Source organism: Pocillopora verrucosa, chromosome 4 (genome assembly GCF_036669915.1).
Source record: "Pocillopora verrucosa isolate sample1 chromosome 4, ASM3666991v2, whole genome shotgun sequence".
Taxonomy (NCBI): Eukaryota; Metazoa; Cnidaria; class Anthozoa; order Scleractinia; family Pocilloporidae; genus Pocillopora; species Pocillopora verrucosa.
The window spans coordinates 4752565-4774732 of NC_089315.1; the positions used below are offsets into that span (position 1 = coordinate 4752565).

Below are 22168 nucleotides of genomic sequence, written 5' to 3' on the forward strand. Positions count from 1 at the left end.
ACAAGATGCGGCATAGACTGGCCCACTCTGGAAACGATTACACAAAAGTGTGAAAGAAGCAGCAATACAGACAAGAGAAAGCTGAACTAAAAGCTTGTGACACGCAGACAAAGAGCACCTGCATGGGAACCGACCAGCGTATAGCTGTTTTGCTTAAACGCGTCGACTAACTGAGGGCACACGAGTTGCTCTCTTTTTACAAGGATTAATGACAACTTTTTTTTCCCTTTTCTAGGGAGTTATGAGTTTGCATAAACGGTAAATTTCCTTTAAGAGATGGGAATAAGTTAGACAATAGCGAACACAATAGCAGGAAAGTTCATTGTTTCGATGATCCGCCCCCTTCAAGTTGATGAGCAGAACCTCATTCCCTGCGGGAAAATAGCGCGCGTTTCTTTTAACCGTCCTAACCAATGAGACTCGTTGCGCTCATGCTTATTTAAAACGCAATATGACAGACGTAAGATACTTCATCAACTGCAAGTAAATGTCCCGAAAACAATAGGCATTCTGCGTGATGAAATGAAAAATTATTTTTCGAAGTTACCTGTCGTTTCTTTTGATCATAGTTGTTGTCATTCGAAAATATGCGCTCATCAAGTTACATAAGTGTTTCTAAATTAATGAACAAATTGATTCGTTTGTATTAAAAGACCCAGAGAATAGTTTTATGTTATAGCTGTTGCACATATGATGTGTTTTATCTGTTTACTTCCAAAACAAAAGAACAAAAAGGTTTCGACAAAAGTATTTCTAGTTCAAATGTTATCATACGGAAGTATATCTTGTAAAGTGCAAATACAAAATTCCAACTAGGTCGCCTTAAGGTTGGCCTTTACTTTGCCACCCTGGATGATGTCATTAGCCAAAGCAGCGCCATGAAAATGCGTCAACGGTTGCCGTGTTTCTGATTACTAGAACGTGATAGCGCAAGCAACGGCGCATTTGCCCGATAAGCGTTCAAAACTGTAAACCATCCTGGTAAGTTTAATTTAGTTTCCATATAATTTACTACGAGTTCAACTTATGATATACATACGCAGTAGCGAGATTAAAATCAAAGCCGGAAGAGACAACCAGTTTGTGATTTAGAAGTGCGATATTTATAAGCCGCTACGGCCGGCACGAAGGAAGCACAAACTGCTCCGTACGCGTTTTCGTGGCGCTTTTGAACACAAACTTTTGTTTACGTGTCGTATATCAGCCAAGAAGACCCTTAAGTTGTTAGAGAAAACACTCCAGTGCAAGGCGGACTTCCTGATTCACACAACGCTCAATACACATCATATTTACTTCACTACGGGATTATTTCGATTTATTTGTTCAACTAACAAGGATAAATCTAGAAAGCTCCAATAGCTCTTTCACCAATTTGGCGATAAAAATTAGGCAGTTCCATGTCTTTGAAGATTTCTTTCCCTGAATATATTTAGAAAAAGACAGAAATTGCACCACAACTGCTAATGCTTTACAGTCGAACCTCGATTATTAGGACCTCGATTACCCGGATTTCTCGATTATCCGCACTTTTTCTTTGGTCCCAAGTTTCTCATGCATAATTATTAGACATGATCAAGATCCGTAGCCATATTCTTTTTAAAACTACAGCGTTGAAAAGGGAAGTAAAGGCGGGTTTGTTTCGCGTTCATGAAGCAAAGGCAGCGCTTGAACGTGTCATAACTAACGAAGAACATTCGAATGAGGACTGATTGGCTTAGAGTTGCTTTGTTGCTAAGAGAGATGTTTAAGCGTAAGCGATCCGTTCTTTCTCCAATTTTGCTATTGGAGAAAGTACGCGGCAGATATCTGATATACGCAATGAATGCCGAATACCTCTACACGATACACGTGTAGAACTCAGAAAAACTTAACTGTAGATAACTATATATAGCTATATAACTTAAAAGCTCAATCCATCTCCTGCAACAACGTACAATGTTTGCTGTTGACCTTAGGCTGGAAATTTTTACGAGAAAAATAGGCATCTATGTACCTATCCTGATCATTTTCATTTCTTGTCCGCAAAAAGTCCTGTGACAAAAAAAAGAAAAGGAAAAAGAAAAGAAGAGAGAAAGAAAGGCACTAGAGTGGTTTTAAAAAGAAATAACAAGACTGCGATTGAAACGATAGGCAGCATACGGATAAGAATAAATATCCACACATGGTTATGTAACCCTTGCGTAACTTCACGCAAACTCGTCATAGAGCATAATAGAAATTCCATTTGCTACATGAACTATTGTTTATTTAATATTTGGCAGGTTAAAGTCTCAACCGTCACAAACTATCTTTATTATGGCTTCTCATCCACTGCCAATATCATTTACCAAAGAAGCAACTAATTATGCACGACTTTGTCGGCTCCTGATTGAAGTGGGCTCCCAGGTATTACGAGAGAAATTCAACGACATCCACGACCCTGCAAATCTCCACATTATACTTCACAGTTGTATGCCTAAACTGAAGTCTCTGAGATCCAGAGGGATCCTTAGCCAAGCACAGTGGGACTCCATGAACCCAGCCATACACAAGATGGTTTCATCTGAGAATTTTGACATCTCTACCTTGTGCGTGCTCTTGATAAACATCTGTAACCTGTCGCCTCCAGCAACAAGTTGGAGACGCCCTCCAGCTTCAATGGATCACTCTCTTGGGGCAGACATTTTGAGAATGAGGCATTTCAGAAATTCCCTGTATGCGCATGTCACGAAGGCCTCCATTGATGAAACCAGCTTCAATAGCAATTGGAATGATATTCGAGAAGTATTACTGAGACTAGGAGGGGCGAAGTATGACGAAGTGATAAGAAAAATGAAAACTGAGTGCATGGATCCTGATGCTGAAGAAGTTTACAAAAGCCTTTTAAAAGAATGGCAAAAACAAGATGATGACATTAGAGATCAACTCAAATCGATTGACGATAAAACGGAAAAAACCCATGAGTTACTGCTCGATTTAAAAGACCATGTAGTGTCTCTAGGAGGTATCCCAAGTAGGTCTATCAAACTGTGCAACTAGCAGTAATTTCAGTATCGCTTTTATGGCTGTTAGCTTATTTTCACTGGTGATTCCTTTCTGATAGAGAGAGAGCTCAGCTCCAAATCAAGCTTTTTTTCTCTTTTTTTTTAAATATCCATGCGATAATTGGGTTCATAGGTCTTTTAAGGTACTAAGTCCCCTTAAAAATTTAGGAAAGAAAACGCTACTGAAGTTGTTTTCCTAATGCCTCACGTAGCTATCAAGGCGGTCTGTTTTTGCTATATATATATATCAGATTACCCAATCAAGATATATGAACCGAGGCCGAAAATCAGAGAAAGTAACCTTTCCAAATAAATTAATTTACTTGTCTTGACACAGAAACTCAAATACCGGGGAACATTCTAGTTTTACAGTTGTAGAGTCTCCATAATGATATATTCTAATCCCATTAGATACAGGTGAAAGCCAGTCGCAGCTTTCTATTGAGGAGGAATTAACTGATGACGATTTTGAGAAGCTAAATGTGCTGTGCGGGCTACCTATTCCAGTCAGCCGTCTCGAAACAGCGAAACGCCCGCGGCGCGAGCGGTTTTGCGATGTCACATTACTCCGCCTCGAGTGATGAAAATAAGCATATGCTGTCTTCTTTGCTCTATCACATTGGAAGGATGGACCTCAGAAATCGTCTGCTTGGTGTACAAGGTAAGCATTTAACGTGGAAACTCGTAGATCTGTGGATTAAATGACATTTACATCGCACAGTATTCATTACAGTGTAAATCAAACAAGAGGTCTTTCCAAAACTTAGAAGGCAGAGTGCAATTTACATGCAAGAAAGTGCTCCAGCCTCCGAGATTACTTACTTCGCCTTACACCACCCAAGTTCAATGAGTGTTGATACAACCTTGATTGATGTGCTATTTATTACATAATTTACTTTATTCCAATTTGAAGGAATGGCTGGCATAGCTTCATACCGAGTGATTTCCCCTCGTGAACAAACCAATCAGCAGGTTTTCAAAGTAAGACCACATTATATGATTCGAGAGGGCAGTGGTCGTCTCTGGGGGTTTACAAACTCTTATAATTACTATGGTTAACAGAAAAATTTAAAGTAAGGAAAAGTTACCTTTTTTATGCTTATTTTCTCAAGTTAAACCTAAATTTGTATTGAATTTATTAGAAGCTGCTCTCACAAAAGCATTCAAGAACGTGGGTGGTATTCCTTGTGAGGTTCCAAATTTCGTGGGTCGGAAAGGGCAACGCTCCCTCATAATGGAGAAACTGTCTCCAAGCGATCCTTGTCGAATAGTTTCCATTACAGGACCTCCAGGTTTTGGCAAATCTGCAGTGGCCATACAAGTGGGACGTAAGCTGGTTTCACAGGGAAAGATAGATGTGTTCTATATTACCCTCAAGAGTATGAGCTCATTAAGTGGCATGGTAAACTCCCTCCTAGGAGCTCTTCAAATTTTGGCCGGCACAGACAAAATCCAACAAGCAGAGCACTGTCTTCGCACTCTATCAAATCACACCATCATCATTTTAGACAACGTGGACGACATGTTACTTCCTGAAAAGAAAGATGCATTTTGCAATTTTGTGAAGTCTGTGGCCCAAACTGCTTCTCGTGTTAAGTTCATGATCACATCCCGCCAAGTACTAGACTTTTTATCTGTCAATAAGTTACCAGTCTGCTTGGACTCTCTTTGTCCAGACCACGCCATAGAGTTGCTTTTGACGCTGGAGTCAAGAGTATCAGAGGAAGATGCGGAACAATTGGCCCATTACTGCGGTGGAGTGCCGTTAGTTCTACGCACTACAGCTGCTGTTTTAGCGAAAGGAATTGATGCTAAAGCTCTAATAAGCGAGTTCCAAACAAGCCTGGTGCCAACTCTGAAATCATTCAAGTCGAGTCTTCCAACATTGTCCCATGATCATCAGCTTTTTCACTGCCTCGAAATCTGTTTCAGTCGTCTACAACTTGACCAAAAAACTGCTCATGTATCTTTGGCAGTCTTCCCAAGAACATTTAGCGCAGCTGAAGCCCAGTTTCTGTTTAGCCACCTTTCTCACTACCGACTTGGAATGTTGCCTCAAGGGCTTGTAGATCAGTCCATGCTCCAGTTTAATTTCATGTCAAAAGAGTACCACGTCCACAATATCATTCAGTCATTTTGTGTTGATCGTGCAGTCCAAGAGGATATGAAGCCAAAGTACCATTCAGCCAGAAAATTATTCAACGTTCCGTATTTGGAGATGTTACAGGATCTATACGCTGTTTTTTTGTCCCACAATTGCTGCGATGCCGTCCAAAAGCTCGTCAACAATCGATTCAACATCAAGAAGGCCTTGGAAGATTCCCTATCTTTCCCCGAATTGGAGAAAAAGTGCATCGATACGGCAGTCGAAGTTACTCCTTTCTTGGCCAAGGTGTTCACAAAAGCTAAATTCCTTAGAGTATACAGTAAATTTACAAATGCCTGCATTGCAAATGGAGATAAGAAGAGACGAGGTGACTGTTTGACAGCAGAGGCCTACGGCATCCTTTCCCATTGTGCATGTCACCTTCCGTGTACATCGGCTGTGGATAAATTTAAAGAGGCTGACGAGATCCAAAAGGAACCTGGCGACGACTCATCTATCATTCGTGCCTTTTGCCTAAGTAAACTTGGCCGCTGTTTCGGCCAGCACAAAGACTTGGATCAAGCCATTCTACTGATAAAGAAGTCCATTGAGATCGATGAGAAGAAGAACAACAGGATTTTTACTGCAGCAGCTTATAAAGACCTTGGAGGTAAAATCTTGCATTTTGTCTCTTTGAAAGGGTTCACTGAGTAATCGGACCACAAACAATATTTTAATTTCAGTCCTTATTCACAAGGCGCTCCTCTTTGCAGAAAAGTCTCCCAAGGACTTTAGTCACTCAAAAGCGCCGTTGGTTTTCCGGCTCGAATCACAGCCAAACACAAATCAGTTATCTCCTGGCATGATTTTTCTTTTCACATTTAGAGTGCAGAACCGTTCAACTGACGAAGAACTCGAAAATGTCCCTTAACCCATGGTAAGCTTGGCGCCATATTGCATTATTCTTGCACAGTCACGTGCAGAGTCGCGTGACCAAGCGAGAATCAGTCTTCTGAAATTCATTAGCTTTCCCAAGCAGTCCCCTCTAATAACTCTGCTTTGAGGTACCTACATACAGGTTTTTTTTTAGGTGAGCGGCATAAATGGAGCGAGAATAACTACATGATATCCTCAAGACTATTTACAAGTATTGAAACGGTTTTTTTAGCTTTTCAATGCCGGAACATGGGCAAATCTTATTCATACAAGCAAGGTTTCCTTTTATCAAAGTTAGTTTAATACTTTTATCCACTACTGAAGAGAACATCCGAAACTGAAGTAAAGTATCCTCAAAAGCAAATTTTTTTATATAATATAAAATATTTCCCCATGACTAATATGATTAATGATGGCTGTTGTTTACTCATGAGACAACTGATTAATCTAAGCCTTCTGCGGCTCTCTTATCTGTAGCTGCATATGCGTTTTGTGGAGATCATCAAGAGGCCAATAAAATCAGGGAGGAGTACTCACTTCCAGTGTATCTAGAGTTCCTGGGAGACCATCCTTTCACAGCTACTTTGATGGACGACTTGGGAACATCGTACCAAGCTCTTGAAAACTATGGCGGTGCGATAAAGTTTCTGCGTAAAGCGCTGCACATAAGAAAACACTCTCTGGGTAATCATCAAGTAACAGCAAGGTCTTTCTATGACTTTGGAAAGGTAAATGTATATATCTGTAAGGGTTCTTTAAAATTTTATCCCATTCTCAGAATTCTTCTCATTGATTGAACCTCTACAGCAACTTCAAGGATGCAAGTATCTGATTTCTAAGCTTCAAAATCATGATTCTTTATCACTCCACCGATATTTATCCGTTTCAGCTCAGTGTTTTAAGGCCCCTTAAACGCTATTGTTAGTTACCGATTCAGCAGAATTTTAATCATTAGCTGTTCAATCAACAGGCTTTAGCCATGAAAGAAGACCTGGATGAAGCTCTCGAAGCTCTTAGAAGTGCCCTCGCTATCCAAGACGAAGTGTTAGGAAACCACGAGGAGACAGAACGTTCACACAGGGAGATAGCTTACGTCCTAAAAAAGCTTGGGCGACATGAAGAAGCCAAAAGAGAGGATTTACTGGCTCAACAGGTGTCCATGTCTGTTTCTGAGCCCTAGCCCGAGTCCTGATTATACTTTTAGTATCCTTTGGAACTGTTTATATACAAGTACCGGCCATAATAACTCTTTAAGGAAAATGATTCGTTAAACTTAGTGCTATTCTAAACCATTAGCTTCAATATAGATCTTAAGTTATACTTTCGCATCGGTTGACCTCTTTAGCATAACGGTGGCTTCCAGAGGAGCCTTTTGTGCCTTTTCACTCAGTGAGTAGAGCAATGAGCGCGACGTTGTTAAGGGAAAAGTTGTTCGTATTCGCAGTACATTTTTAAAAGCTGGCGTTTGTGACTTCATCTTCGGTCCTCGTTCCGTGGTTTAAGATAAGGCTTCAAGGGAGAAGAAAAAGAAAGAGGATTTTGTTCGCTGTAAGACAAAGTTGAGTAATATCCTACTGAGTCAATTTTCCCAAAAAGTTGGAAACAGGGAAGCTTTTTGAAGTACGCCAGAAGCAACAGTTTTGTATAGCAATTCTTGGGACTCTTGGTAATGTTATACAGTTACAAAAGTTAGATTTTATTCACTAAAATGTTGGCGTGTTTGAGAGAGATTGAGTGAAATAGAGAGAGATTGGGGGAGAGAGAGTAGGAGAGAGAGGGAGGGAGAAAAATAGTACTATACCATAGAAATTTGATTGTGACCTCCTTGAAAATTTTTCATTACGGTTCGAAAGTAATCGCTGAAATTAGGCATTGTATCTGATTTCCTTCGCTCTCTGATTGGTCCAAAAATCTCGCGCCAACTCTTAACCCAGACCTAAAACTAATCGCGTTTTCCATTGCATCAGCAGTTGCTTGTCATCACTTCAAAATCTTGCTGCGAGATTTGCCTTCATGCTTATTGCTTTGGTTCCAGTTTTACGACAGCCAATCAGAAAGAGCGTTGTATCACCTTGGGCATAAATGTATCGCGTGATATAGTGTGTTTTTTCAGAACTTAAGCAAAGAACACACATTAGTCCTCTAAGGTCTTACTTTGAATAGCCACTTTTCAGTTCTTTCCACATATTCGCTTCGTCTATGATTTAACTTTGAGCAAACCTATGGCAACGCGGAGTTCATTTGTTACAGGATAATGATTCCATTTAGTTGTTGGTTAAGTATTAAATAAATAAAAGAAATTGATTAACATATTGGTTATCACTGAAATTATTTTTGTTCATTGAAAAGAAGCAGAAGTAAAGCTTTGTTTTCAAAATTGCGTTGATTCAGCAATGATAAGGATTGCACTAAGTGAGATGAAGACATGCACTTTCCCAAGAAGACGGAATTGTTCTGGGGACGAAGCTGTAAGAGCAATACTTCATCAGACTTTATTTTCACTGCTTATAAAAGGAATACTTTGCGGTTTTCGTCAAATATTTATGCACATTTCTTTCCCGTCAATTGAAAAGTCACAGAAGAAAGTTAAAAAACAAGATGTAACGATCGAACAGGCCTTTCAAACATCACCCGTGTCATTGTCATCATCATCCTTTCATTTCTTCCTTCGCCGGATCGAACCTCCTTTCACCTAAAAATTGTGAAGGTGCCAAAATATCATTGAAGGTTTTGGTTCTGCGATATGCAGGAAAGATTAAGTTAGCTGGAAAAATCCCAAGAGCTCAGGAGACAAACTTTACAAGTAAGCGTGCAAAGACGATTATCCTCACCGCCTCATTGTGGCGGAACGGCAACTAAAAGACTGTCTACCCTTACTGAATTACAATTTAAGCCTTAAGCGCAGAATTTGCCATCATTTGTCAGAGATACCACAGATCTGATCAACAAAATCGAAAATTTAAACAAAGAAAAGGGTTTCTTGTCCTTTGGGTGTTTGTTAGTGTCTTGGGACGTAGTAACGATGTAAGTAGTTGTCAAACCACCAAATACGTACAAGAGCTTTTATCATCACAGCCTTTCCAGGAGTTCAATTATGTTCTCTACTCTGTCCAAAATCCATAATTTTGATTGTTTCATGTGCTTTTTGACGCGCGTTTCAATTAGCTACCAGAAAATACAAATGCTAGAGCGTGTTTTAAGAAATATATTTCAACAAAAAAGTGGTTTCCCAGGGTAAGGTAGACGTGTTTTATTTTTCGCTCGACAGCTTAACGTCAACGAATGGCATGGCTCACTCCCTCCTTGGAGCTTTGCAAATTTGTGCCGGCGATAGACCAATCGAGCAAGCCAAGCACTGTCTTAGTAAAGTAATTAATTACAGTGTTATCATTTTAGATGACGTTCAAGACATCATTTTGGCCAATGAAAATACATTTTTGAAGTTCTTGGAATGTATGGCGCTTAGTGTTCCTCGGGTTAAACTTATAATTATGTCCTGCCAAGTGATGGACTATTTATTTGTCGATATGGTTCCAGTCCTGCCAGACTTACTTTCCCTAGTTGATGTTAAGGAGTTACTCGTTGCTCTTGATTCAGGACAATTGGCGGAAGAATCAGAAAAGTTAGCCCATCACTGCGGAGGAGTGCCGGTAGTCCTGCGTACCACAGCTGCTGTGTTAGCAAAAGGAAGTTCTACCAAAACCCTCAGAAGTACGTTCCAAACAAGTCCAGTTTCAATGCTGAAGTCATTCAACCTTTCAAAACTGTCCTCTAAACTCCAGCCCTTTTATTGTCTAGGGATCTGTTTCAGTCGTCTTAAACCTGACCGGCAAGCTGCTCTTGTGTCGTCGGCAGTATTTCCTAGAATATTGAGTGAGGGAGATGCCCAACTTCCATTGAGTCACTGACTCAACTACGAACTGAAAATGTTTCTGCAAGGTCTTGTAGATACCTCAATGCTCCAATATAACTGCAAGGCTCAAGAAGATCACCTTCACAAAACTATCCAGTCGCTTCGTGTTGATCGTGCAAATCAAGAGGAATTGTAAGCCAACTTACCAATCAGCCAAAAAAATGTTTTAAAATAAATATTTAGAGATGTTACATTTCCACACAATGTTGCCATGCAGCCCAACAGTTATTATGACAAATTTGACAGTCTTTGGAAAATTAGGAGACGCCTACAATGAAAATTAAAAGAGGAGAGTGACTGCATAACAGCGAAGGCCTACAGCATTCTTTCACGTTATGCATGCGAAAGTCTGTGTGAAAAAACCGTTGATAAATTCGAAAAAGCAGACAGGATACAACAGGATATTGGTGATAACTCATCTATTGTTCGCGCTTTATGTCTGGGTAAACTTGGCCGCTGTTATGGCCAGCGTAAACAGTTGAACCGAGCCGCACCATTCATAAGAAAGTCCGTTGAAATCGGTGAGATGAAACCTCACAATAAAATGCAAATGTGACCAGGGTATGATTTTAGGTCACCAACAGTGGCTTATAACTCTTCCACTTTTATGAGTGACCAAGACAGAGTTTCTCCTTAGAATATCAAGCAAACAAGTAATGGGAATAAAGAAAACCATCTATAAGGAGATTGTTAGTTGATCCGAGACCAAATTCTCCATACAAATATTACAAAATTTGGATAAGAAAGATTGTAATTTTGTAGCTTGGTAAAGGAAAAGCAAATTTTTCTCTTTTCCATCTTGTCTCAAGCATGGGACAAAGAAAAAGTCCTGAGTCCTTCTGAGGAAAAAATGTTTTCTTGTCCCACATTCCCCACAAGACAAAAAAATATTTTGCTATTATAAAAATTCCTTACAAATTCCTTCCTTCCCAACAAGTCATGGGAATAAAGAAAAGCATCAATAAGGAGATTGTTAGTTGATCCAATACCAAATTCTCCAACCTGATATTATAAAATTTGAATAAGAAAGATAGGAATTTTTGAGCTCGGCAAAGGAAAAGCAAATTTTTCTCTTTTGCATCTTGTCTCGAGCATGGGATAAAGAAAAAAATCCTAAGTCCTTTGTCCCACATTCCCCAAAAGACCAAAAAAACATATTTCACCATTATAAAAACTGTATGGCAGACATCAATTAGGAGCCAAAGGATAAAAAGAGAAAAAAAAAAGTTAAGCTCATCCAGAGCCCATCCAAAGAACAAATATTAATCATACAGTACTTTCCCCACTGGTATTGAACTTTATTCACAGTTTTAATTGATATCATTCATAAGTATAACTGTTCCCTGAGGTATGGCAATGCTTTAAAGCAATAAATTAAAGTTTTTCATTTTAATATGGGAAAAACATACACAAGAATAAATAATAATAACATACTCCAATTAAGAGGAAAAAAGAATTTTTGTTCTAACCAAACAGCTGTGAAAAATTCCAGTAACTACACATTTGCCATAACTGTTAGTTCTTGGAAAAGAACTCAGATATATAACTAAATGACAAGTATATAATGTAATTTAGGCAACTACAGAGCATGAGCACTGACAGTATCTATTCATCATTAAATGTTTTATAAAACCTCTCTCTGCTAATTACTGGTTGATCTCTTTTATGACATCTGCAAAAAAGTGACAAGCAATGAACACACCCTATTATTAACTTTTCTCTTATCTTAGTGGTACACCAGACAAACAAGATGAAATTCGTAAATCCTTGGCTGTTAATCCCAATACCCCAGAAGAAAAGCATACAAAGTAATAGTTAGAACTTGGTTTATACATTAACCCTTTCTACTCTAACATCACTGTGCATATTCTCTGTACTATTTTCAATACATTTCCTAAGGTACTGACAGGAAGAATTTGTTCAACAATCAAGAGTTTGTTTAGTTGGTGATCATTTCCGACTATTCTTGTGTCCTAAATGTGTGATTCAGTGGGGATATTGTGAGGAGAAATTAGATGCAAGTACCTCATTGGGGACTACCCTTGCGAAATGGCTTTTGGAATTCCTAGGAATAAAGGTGTGAATTTTCACGGTAAATTCGGACTGGGAATTCCTAGGAATTCCTAGGAATTCCCAACCATAACAGCTCTGGTTCTAAAAACCTAGAAATTCCTAGAAATTCCCAGAAATTCCAAGTTTATAGCCAACAGGACTTGGAATTCCTAGGAATTCCTAGGAATTCCAACTCAGAGAACCAATGACTTTCCCTGAAAAGCTGTAAATCTAAAAAATTCCTAGGAATTTCTGGGAATTTCTGGGAATTTCTGGGAATTTTTGGGAATTTTTAGGAATGTTTAAGAATTACTGGGAATTTTAAGCAAAAATTTGAGGCTAATGATATAAAATAAATACTTTAAATAAAAAAAAACCCAGCTAAAATTCAAGTATTCAATGAAATTTATTTAAAAGCTTGATTAAGGCGTACATGTAAAATATTTTTGATTAATTATTAACATCAATGTGTGGTAATATAAGGATGGAATTTGATTTATTTTCCTTTTCTTGAAAACTTCATACGGATTAATTCTCAACTACAGCTATTCATATAAAATAGTTCTAATCAATCATTAAATTTGCATTTGCAACTGTAACAATAAATTAGAATGAAGTTATCCTAAACTGCAAACTTAGCTGCTGTTTGTACTGTTTGTATTTTTTTTCCTGGACTCACAATGAGTTGGCCTTGAATGAGGTTGTCAACAAGAACCTTAACCATTTTGTATCTGGATTCCTTGACATCTGAATTTGAAAAAAAATAATATATTAAAATATGTATGTTTAAAGCTTAGACCAGGCTTTTAAGATGGCTATGAGGAAAAGGGCATTCATTGGATTCTCAAATTGAGAAATCTCTGTTATATTGAGTGACTTTTATATTGGAGTTAGTACATCTCTCTCATGGATTTAACTAAAAAAGGGCTGAATACATTATTTTTTTTTTTTACCAAGGAGGGCTTCTTTATGTACTAAGGTTTGCTATGAATCTTGAATGTTCCCAAACGTGACTAGAGGAATCTTGAAACCTTACTGATAGGTTTATTTCATTGTAAAGCATAAGCTTAAGAAACTGCGGCATGCAAGTGACCGATTCGATTCTCAGAATTATACTAGTTTCAGTTGCGCCGAGCGTTATGTAAGCTTAATTCAACCCGCTACATCTATTCTTTTATAAGATTTTGATCACAACGAATATCGCAATTTTTACTCACCACAAACTTTCAAAATTGTAGCTTTACAGATGGCCACTCGATCCTTGTTTGTACCGGTCCATATGTCAACTGTTGTCCCTACTTTTAACTCCACGGCGCCAACGACTTTCTTCTCTTTTACAACACTCACGCTATTCTCGTTTTCCCATTGAACCACAATAAAAGCTATCTTTAGAAATGTTATATTAAGCAAAACAGTTGAGAAAAGCGATCAACCGATGAAAAGTACATTCAAAGATGAGCGCCAAATGGAGTCTTCTTTGTTTCCGATCACGGGCATGATCACGTGGATCTTTTAGGACTTGTCATTGGCTAGCAGAGTGAATCCGCTGGCTTGCCGATTGCAGTGTTAAGAGAAGCGCCCAACTTTATTTTGACTTCTCCGACCGGTTCTCTGCTTCTAGAAGATGGATAGCTTGGTGATATAAATAAAGATGTGAGCTCACTCTATGTAGAAATAATCGACAAGAATCGATCGTATTACAAATGCACGATTTGTGGCCGAAAGTTGTCGAGGAAACAAAGACTCGAAACTCACTTGAGTTGTGTTAATGGCAAAGGTGAGAAATAACACAAGCCAATCACAGTTTTGAATGCGACTACAAATCGTCTTTTACCCTCATATTTATAAAAGAAGGATACCACATTCGGAAGTGTAAGAGATACATAGATAATCCCAGTGTACCAGTACCTAAATCTACAAAGCTTGACCGTAGCAAGCGTTCAGCAACACGTTCCAACACCGCCATCTCGATTCCTCAGTCAGTCGTTTCCACTGAACTTGAAGCAGTATTGACAACAGAGTAGAGTGCGTCTTACAAAGGAGAAACATTTGTACAAGAGACAGGAGTAGCTATATGCGATTACAGAGGTGCGTTGGAACTCTGGTCCACAAATAGTTATGCACTGCCCGAAGTATAAAACAATTTTGTTGATAGCTGACAGACAGAGAAGAACAACAAGTAAACTTAAGAGCTGTTATTACTGAAGTGTGACTAGCACTTTTCATTTTTATATAAAGAAGGACTTGTAATTTGCACCAAAAATAAAAAGATGTAATATTTTTTTGGGAGATCCAGTGATTGGGACATTTAAGAAATTAAGTTATGAAAGGAAACTTGGTTGGTATTTCTCACTACTAACAAGTCTTGTTGACAAATATTTTCAGATCAGAGTTTCAAATGAAGTAAATTGAAGACGTCATATAAAAGGTGTTTTTCCTCAAAGGGTACATTGACTACCTCTGTCTTGTCTGCATGCCAAATGTTTGCAAAGTGTGTGGATGATCCACAAGTATTGGAACTCTTACAAAAATGTTTTGTAAGAATAAAAACAGCAAAACAAATTACAGCAATTAGTCATGAAAATAGTGCAAAAAAACTGAAAAAAAGCAGCAACAACAATCATGAAAAAAGAAAGATTAATTAGGTGTTGAATTTGTTTGTCTAAGGAATGAAATTTCTACTAAAAGTATTGTCAACTGAAAGTCTCTGACAGCGTTTGAGGCAACTGAGCTTGACTGTTCCAAGGTTTTCTAACAAAGGCAACCAGTAATGTAGGTTAGGGAAGTAAGATAACAATGTAATTATTGTTAATTATTGTTAATTATTGTGGAAGTTGGCAATTTCCATTTAACATAACTGACAGCTGGTTCATGAGAAAATTCATATTAATGTAAAGATTTACTAAAACTTAGTTTGAGTAATAAATTTCATGATCTTTAAGTTATTAACATGTACATGTATGTATATCTCTTGGTAAGTTTTGTATAGCATACCTTTTATTAAGCCAAAGTTTTAAGCCTCTGAAATTACTCTTTTTCTTAAAACCTTCACATTCAAGGTATTGAGAATTTCTTAGAATTTATGTGGACCTCAGGGTATTAAAATTGCCTCAAATTCAATTCCCAGCAATTCCCAAGAGTTCCACACTTCTTAAATTATAGGTAGTTTGTAAAGCTGAGAATTCTTAGGAATTCCTAGGGATTCCAAGTCCTCACAAAACTGGAGTCTTCCTTTCCCAGAAATTCCCAGTAATTCCAAGCTTTTTAAATCAGAGTTAATTTGCATAGATGGGAATTTTTGAGAATTCCTAGGAATTCCTAGGAATTCCCAGAAATTCCCAGAAAACTGGGAATTCAGTTTGCAAGGGTCATTTGCATAATTGGGAATTTTTGAGAATTCCTAGGAATTCCTAGGAATTCCTAGGAATTCCCAGAAAACTGGGAATTCAGTTCGCAAGGGTAAGGGCTAAGAAGCAGCCACCTCTCCCTCCCCTACCGAACTGAAAAAAAACTATTGTGGCCACAAGCCATAAATTTGGGTAAATACAAAAGTGCATAGTTGAGATATGTGGAATTGGCTTTTATAGACAACCACTGGGTTTTAAAATCAACAAGCAGGTTTCTCACATAGCAGATAAGTGATTGAAAAATGTAATGCACTGTCCACCAGACAGAGATTTACCCAGTGGATAGTGTTATCCAAGCCTCAAACAATCAGGGCCTGCAAACTCTTCAGAGCATAAAGAAGACTATATGTTTAGCGATTAAATCTTACTGATGCATTGAATAACACAAGAATATTATAGTTCCATCAATCAGTGTTTCAGTGATAGTATAAGGCAGTGTTACATGAAGAATTTCAAGCCACTGTAAAGTAACATTTTCTTTTCTATGATTGTGAAAATGTGTTACAAGGAGGAAAAATCGTATGGTTCCCCTAATACGCTCCAGGATAAATATCATCGGAATAAATGTTAATTTGCAGTCTATCATTCTTGCAACATGAGCAGATTTCCATGTAAAAAATGCACTTCCTGGAGAAAATCTTGACTTCAGCTAGAACAAAGAGAAAAGAAATTGTCATTACAATGTAGCTCTGCCAGCTAGACTGACCATGAGGTTAGCAAAGAGAAAAAGGGAGCTACAGGTGTAAAGTGAAGGAGTGTAGGCAGAGTCTGGGAAAGAGAACGAGTTACTAGTTACCAGTATTAAGTTAACCCTTTAACTCCTGGAAGTGATTAACAAGTAATTTCTCCCTACAATATCCATGCACTATCCAGCAAACAGGTGATGTGAATACTCAAATGTATCAGGTAGATGTTCTTATCTTGATCTAACACCAAATTCCCCCAACTTATTAACAAGAAAATGTGTGGCAGCTAGAGGAGAGAATTAACAATCAGATCTTGAGAGTTAAAGGGTTAAAAGTGGAAATTTCCCCACTACATTGACTGAAGTGTATACCAATAAAGTGATAGGAATCTCATCCCATTCATATCCTCAGTGGAATGAAATTTAGCCCAGTTAATGGGTAATGCTCTGAAGATGACAAATAAGTCACAATTGGAGTGCTGACCGGGTTATTGTGTTATATTTTTTGGCATTAAACTTATCTTAATGCGACATAGTTTGAAGCTACACTGGTTTGCAGATTTAATGAATGTAACCGAAGAAGTTACAATTCATAGACCCAACGTTTCGACACTCCTGTCTAGTGCCTTCATCAGGGGTGATCTAAACGCTGCAACAAGAGGTCCTTTTATATGATCACTAATTAGCGGCCTTTTTTCTGACGAGGTGTAAATAGGCGTCAGGAAGCAGACCGCCATCGTCACGATTTAAAGGAGCGTGGGCGGAGTTTATGTGCCAAGCCTCCAAACAAAGGCGCTGGTGGTAACGCCGATTAGTAGTGATAATTTTAGAATTATCCCACCCAATTGTATGGTTGATTAGGCAAGTATGCTCCGATAAAGCTGAATTTTCCTTTTTGCAAAGAAAAACCGCTTTTTGGTGCTCTTTTAACCGTGTACCAAACTGGCGTTTGGTCTGTCCGATGTATTCGTTATCACAGTCATTGCAAGGAATAGAATAAATGGCGTCGGTTCGTTGTTCTTTCGTGACAGGATCCTTAGGTTTGGCGAAAATATGCCCCAAAGTCTGAAAAGGTTTTTGAGCAACTTTAACGTTGTGGCTATTCAAAATTCTCTTGATGGGTTCAGTAACACCCTGTATGTAAGGAATAACAGCAAAACCAGTCGCTGGTTCCCTTTCATCAAGAGCGTTACTATTTGTAACTGGTTTTTGGCAGTTACGGAGAAAAGTTTTTGTATAGCCATTTGCCTTTAGGACATTGGAAACATATTTCCTCTCCTCAGCCTTCGAATCGAGTGATGATGGTAGACAATCAGCCCTCCTAAGTAAAGTTTTGGCTACAGACTTTTTATGGCAAATAGGATGGTGAGAATCGAAAGCGAGGTATTTGTCGGTGTGGGTGGGTTTACGATAGACACTTGTCTCTAAATTACCCTGAACCCCTCTAGACACATTTAAATCAAGAAAGGGCAAATGTCTATCCTTTTCACGTTCAAGGGTGAATTGGATCGACGGCTCTACTGAATTCAAATGCGACAAGAGGCGCTCCGCTTCATTTCCGGATACCGCAGAAATAACATCATCGACATATCGTTTCCAGAAAAAGGGTTTAACCGGTGAAGTGGCTAAGGCCCTTTGTTCCACGTCTTCCATTACCATGTTAGCAATGACAGCAGAAACCGGCGAACCCATAGCTGTACCAAAAACTTGTTGATAGTATGTGCCGTTATATGTAAATTGCGTGGTTTTGAGGCAAAAAGACAGCAGATGAATAATATCCTCCACAGGCAAAGAAGTTCTTTGTCCTAGGGAAACATCTTCTCTGAGTCTTTCCTCCGCAACCTTAACGGCAAGATCAACTGGGATTTTAGTGAAGAGCGAAACAACGTCGAAAGATACTAATTCTTCACAAGCGTCAAGAGTTTTATCTCTTATGAAATCCGTAAATTCGCAGGAATTTTTGACAGTGTAATCAGTATTCCCAACAACAGGCGACAAAATTCTCGCAAGATAACCAGAAATTGCATAAGTCGGAGAATTAACAAAAGAGACAATGGGTCTCAAAGGAATTCCCGGTTTATGAATTTTAGGTAAGCCATAAAAACGTGGACATAGGCCGTCACTACTGTATAACGTTTTGTACGTAGAGTCACTAATTCTGCCAGCTTTTTTCAAATCAAGCAACATTTTGTTTAACTTTCTTTGAGTTTTACTGGTTGGATCAGAGTTTAAGACAGCATACGTACTCTTGTCATTGAGCAGAGACAAAGCTTTGTCGTGATATTGCTGTTTGTCCATAACCACAACACAATTACCCTTGTCAGCAGATAATACGAGCCTGTCCGGATCCTTTTTGAGAGTTATAAGCGCATTGAAAACATCCTTTTGAATGTTTTTGGGAGGAGGTTTAGCACGCCTGAGTACGCTACTTACTTCTGCTCTTACCAAATGCCTACGATCGTCGTCAAGTTGAGAGATACTCTCCTCAACAGCGGCGACAATTTCGGCGGTCGGTATTTTGCGAGGAGCAATAGCAAACTTTAGACCCTTCTCTAAACCACTCCGTTCCAGCGCGGATAATTCCTTGGAGGAAAGGTTCATGACCCATTTATCTTTCAGAGATGAGCCTGAATTAACAGGAGACCTCTTACTGAGCAAGTGACGGAGTTTTCTGTCATGTTTCTCTCTCTGTTTGGTAAACGTCTGCAGTTCTTTCGAAATGCAAAACTCCTCGACCCAAGAAGTTTCGGAGTTGTTAATCAAAGCAGAGAGTTCACTGAGTGAACGAGAGAATAACGTACGTAACCGCAGTATGGAACTGTGACATTCATCTATTCGTAGCTTGAGAAAAGAAAAACCAGTACGGACCATGAGCTTGTATCCTTTAGCACTCCGTAAAGGAGGCCGAAATCTCAAACTCGATGGAAGCACATGGTTCTCTTTGCAACGGTGATTGATTATCTTAATGCTTTACACTGTAACATCAGTATGCATATACTCCATACTGTTCTCTATACATTTTTTTAAAGTAATGGCTGGGAGAATTTGTTTTTTTAAAATTTTATTTGATTTTGATTCAAGGGTTATAATGTAAGAAGAAATTGGATACTATACACATTGAACTCTCCCCATGCTTGTCTCCTCTTGGGGATATAAAGAAAGGTTATGGCAAACTATCATAGAAGCCTTACAAGGAGCCAAAATGACCCTGGGCTTGAGATTGCTTGCTACCAGACTTTCAGCCTCCGTGTTTACATGAAAGGTATCAATGAGATCAGGTGGTGTGTGCACTCTGATTGTCTTGCATCATGGTCATAATACAAAAAGAGGATCCTGTCATGGTCGAGTGGACATCTTTGGTAAGAGTGAGGTATTGTGAATATAAGTGGAATGTAATAAGGATTCACTATCTCCTTCGAAAGTTAAAAAAGTGTTTACAGGTCTGCATGACTCCTGTCATTCCTCCGAGATGAATTCACCCTTAGGAGGCAACTGAATCCTAACTGCAGTCTTGCCTAAGAATCTACACAAATGGCAGCAGTTACCTTCACAGCCGATGGCTGTGTGACAAATTCAGAAAATGCATTCCTAGATGCAAGTTATAAATTAAACACATTACAAAGAGACAGAGACCTTCTAATACACTAACTTTTTTAGTGTCATCCACCTGGCATAAATATAGGATTCATAAAAGAAGAAACCCTTTGTGTGCTAAGAATGAATTCATTACACTCCACTTTTAATGAAAAACCTACAGAGTTTCATGATACACTTAAAGAATAGAGGGTACCTTTCTGAAGGTTTTGAGAAACATGTCTCTAGAGTCATTTTGTATGGGAGAGAAAGTATACTCAGAAACAAAAAAAACAGACAGAAGAAAATTGCCTTTTGTAACACAACCTCATCCAGCTTTGCAAAACTTCAAGAACATACACCTTAAAACTAACCTTTTTCACTACATTGCAAAGGAAAATCATTTAAAGATATCTTGAATGAAGGACATTTTAATTAGAGCAATAAAAGGAATCACTTGACCAATATATAACTCTATATTGCGTGAGGCAACTCACTGAGTAAGCCGGAAAACAAAAAGCTGTGAATAGGTGTTGATAGGCTTGTGCGACTCCTGTGATTCACTAGCACTTTGAAATCTTCAGCCCTCTACATTTACCTGTCATAAGGATAGTACATTTCCCATTCAATACTCACAATTGGTTAATTTGCTTTCACTTAGGATAGCAGATTTACAACATGATTGACTATATATGGGAAATGTCCTTACAATAGAAATGTTGTGTAATGCAATACACTAAACACAGCAATAGGCCTTTTGTGCCCATAACCAGTTTCTAACCCTATTGCTTAAATTGCATAAAACACATGTACTGTTGGGGAACATTTAGTCAGGGGTGTTAAAGGATCAAAGCGGTCTTTCAAATCTTTGAAAGGCTTCAAACTACGACGTGTGTCAAATCTGACCTTCTCGAGAACCGTTCTCAAGTTACATACTAAAAAACAGTGACTGCATTTGTCCATGAGAACCTTTTAATACGCAACAAATACATACAAAGAAAAATTTCTAAACATTTGGAATCATCAAATTTCATCTACTTATGGTGAAAGAAAAATAAATAGCCTAACTTTTACAGTTAATAATCATTATTATTTTTTTTTTTTTAAGTGAAAAGCAGAAAAGAAGGAATTGTAGAGGCTGTGTGAGCATACCAAATTGTACCAGTGTAAAAGAGTTTGGCATCAGAATAGCATAAAATAAAAAACACTTTTTTCACAAGTACAACATACATGTGTGTCATTTAAAATTCTATGTCAATTTATGTTTGTCCATTTCACTATGATCAGAATATTCAACAGAGTTCAAGTCATTCAAAATTAAAACATTTACCAATATACATACTGTTTTATATTCAATTGACAGAACATGCAAATACTGAATTAAAAAAGGGTGAAGTATATATACCATGGATTGCATCACAGACAAGCCTTCTAGCTGCAAAAGCAAAACTTATTATGTTGCTACTTACTTGTAATGTCAAAGTATGTGCCAAATATCAGTTTCTAGAGGAGACTGATGAACAGTGCAGAAGCCTATGTGTAAAGAAACCTAGACCTGCTAGCTATTATGTCTTACATGTAACAAGGAATGGTACCAAGTCTTCCCCTGAAGATTTCAGTTGGAGCAGCTTATTAAAGAAATGATAGATTGACCTCCTGACTCACTTGATTTCATGGCCACTGTGTGTGTACTGTTGTACAAGGAGATGGAAGTCAAGTACCTCCAGAGTGTGTGATATAGATGGTTATGTGATGCATACTCAATGCTGGGAACTAAACCTTGTCCAAAAACTCATGATCATCATCCTTGCTAATGAACACTCCAATCAAAAGGTGGGTACAAATTTTTACAAGTAACTACAAGCAATTTTTAAAAAAAAGGACTTCAAGCCAAAGGTTGTTACAGACTGAAAAAAAAAGTCCATTTTTACTTTTTCTCTTTATTAAGTGAAGCAATTATGTCAATTAAACCTTGAAACATCACAAGCTTAAAAATTGCAAAATGTGAACTTTCCGTATGTGTTTTGTTTTGCTTCTTTGTTTTGTTTTGTTTTGTTGTTTTTTTTGTAATAAAAAACCAACCAACTTCTAGCTTGATTTAGCAAACTGAATCATTTAAATAGAAAAAAATTATAGAGTAAAACTCAGGGCTTGTGATGTTTTCAAGGTTCATATTAGATCATTGTTTCCCTGGTTCTCTTGATCTTTAGGTGAGATGTGGATATTTGATTCATATGCATACATGTGTTTTAAGTAAACTCAGGGTCAAGTAATAGTCTTAAAATTTTTGAAAATATAACACATCAAGTGAGAATTTTTACTTTTGCTTCCTAAAGTTATTTTGGAACAAGTAAATAGTCAAAATAAATGTTAAATATTTTAATTTTCACTTAAAATTATAACAAAGTACATTTCAAAGGGTCAAAAGATAATTTGTCAAACAGGAAATTTCAAAGGAGTATGGAAAAAGCTTGGGTAAAATTTCCGCACAGC

General features: G+C 38.0%; 1 non-coding gene across 1 annotated transcript; it reads left to right on the forward strand.

Moving 5' to 3' along the window:
* Nucleotides 1–877: 877 nt before the first annotated feature.
* On the forward strand, nucleotides 878–8320 carry LOC131794065 (uncharacterized). Its single transcript, XR_010717355.1, has 6 exons — nucleotides 878–981; nucleotides 2262–2992; nucleotides 3435–3684; nucleotides 4166–5779; nucleotides 6523–6773; nucleotides 7016–8320. It is a non-coding gene; the product is annotated as an uncharacterized protein (transcript).
* Nucleotides 8321–22168: the final 13848 nt, after the last annotated feature.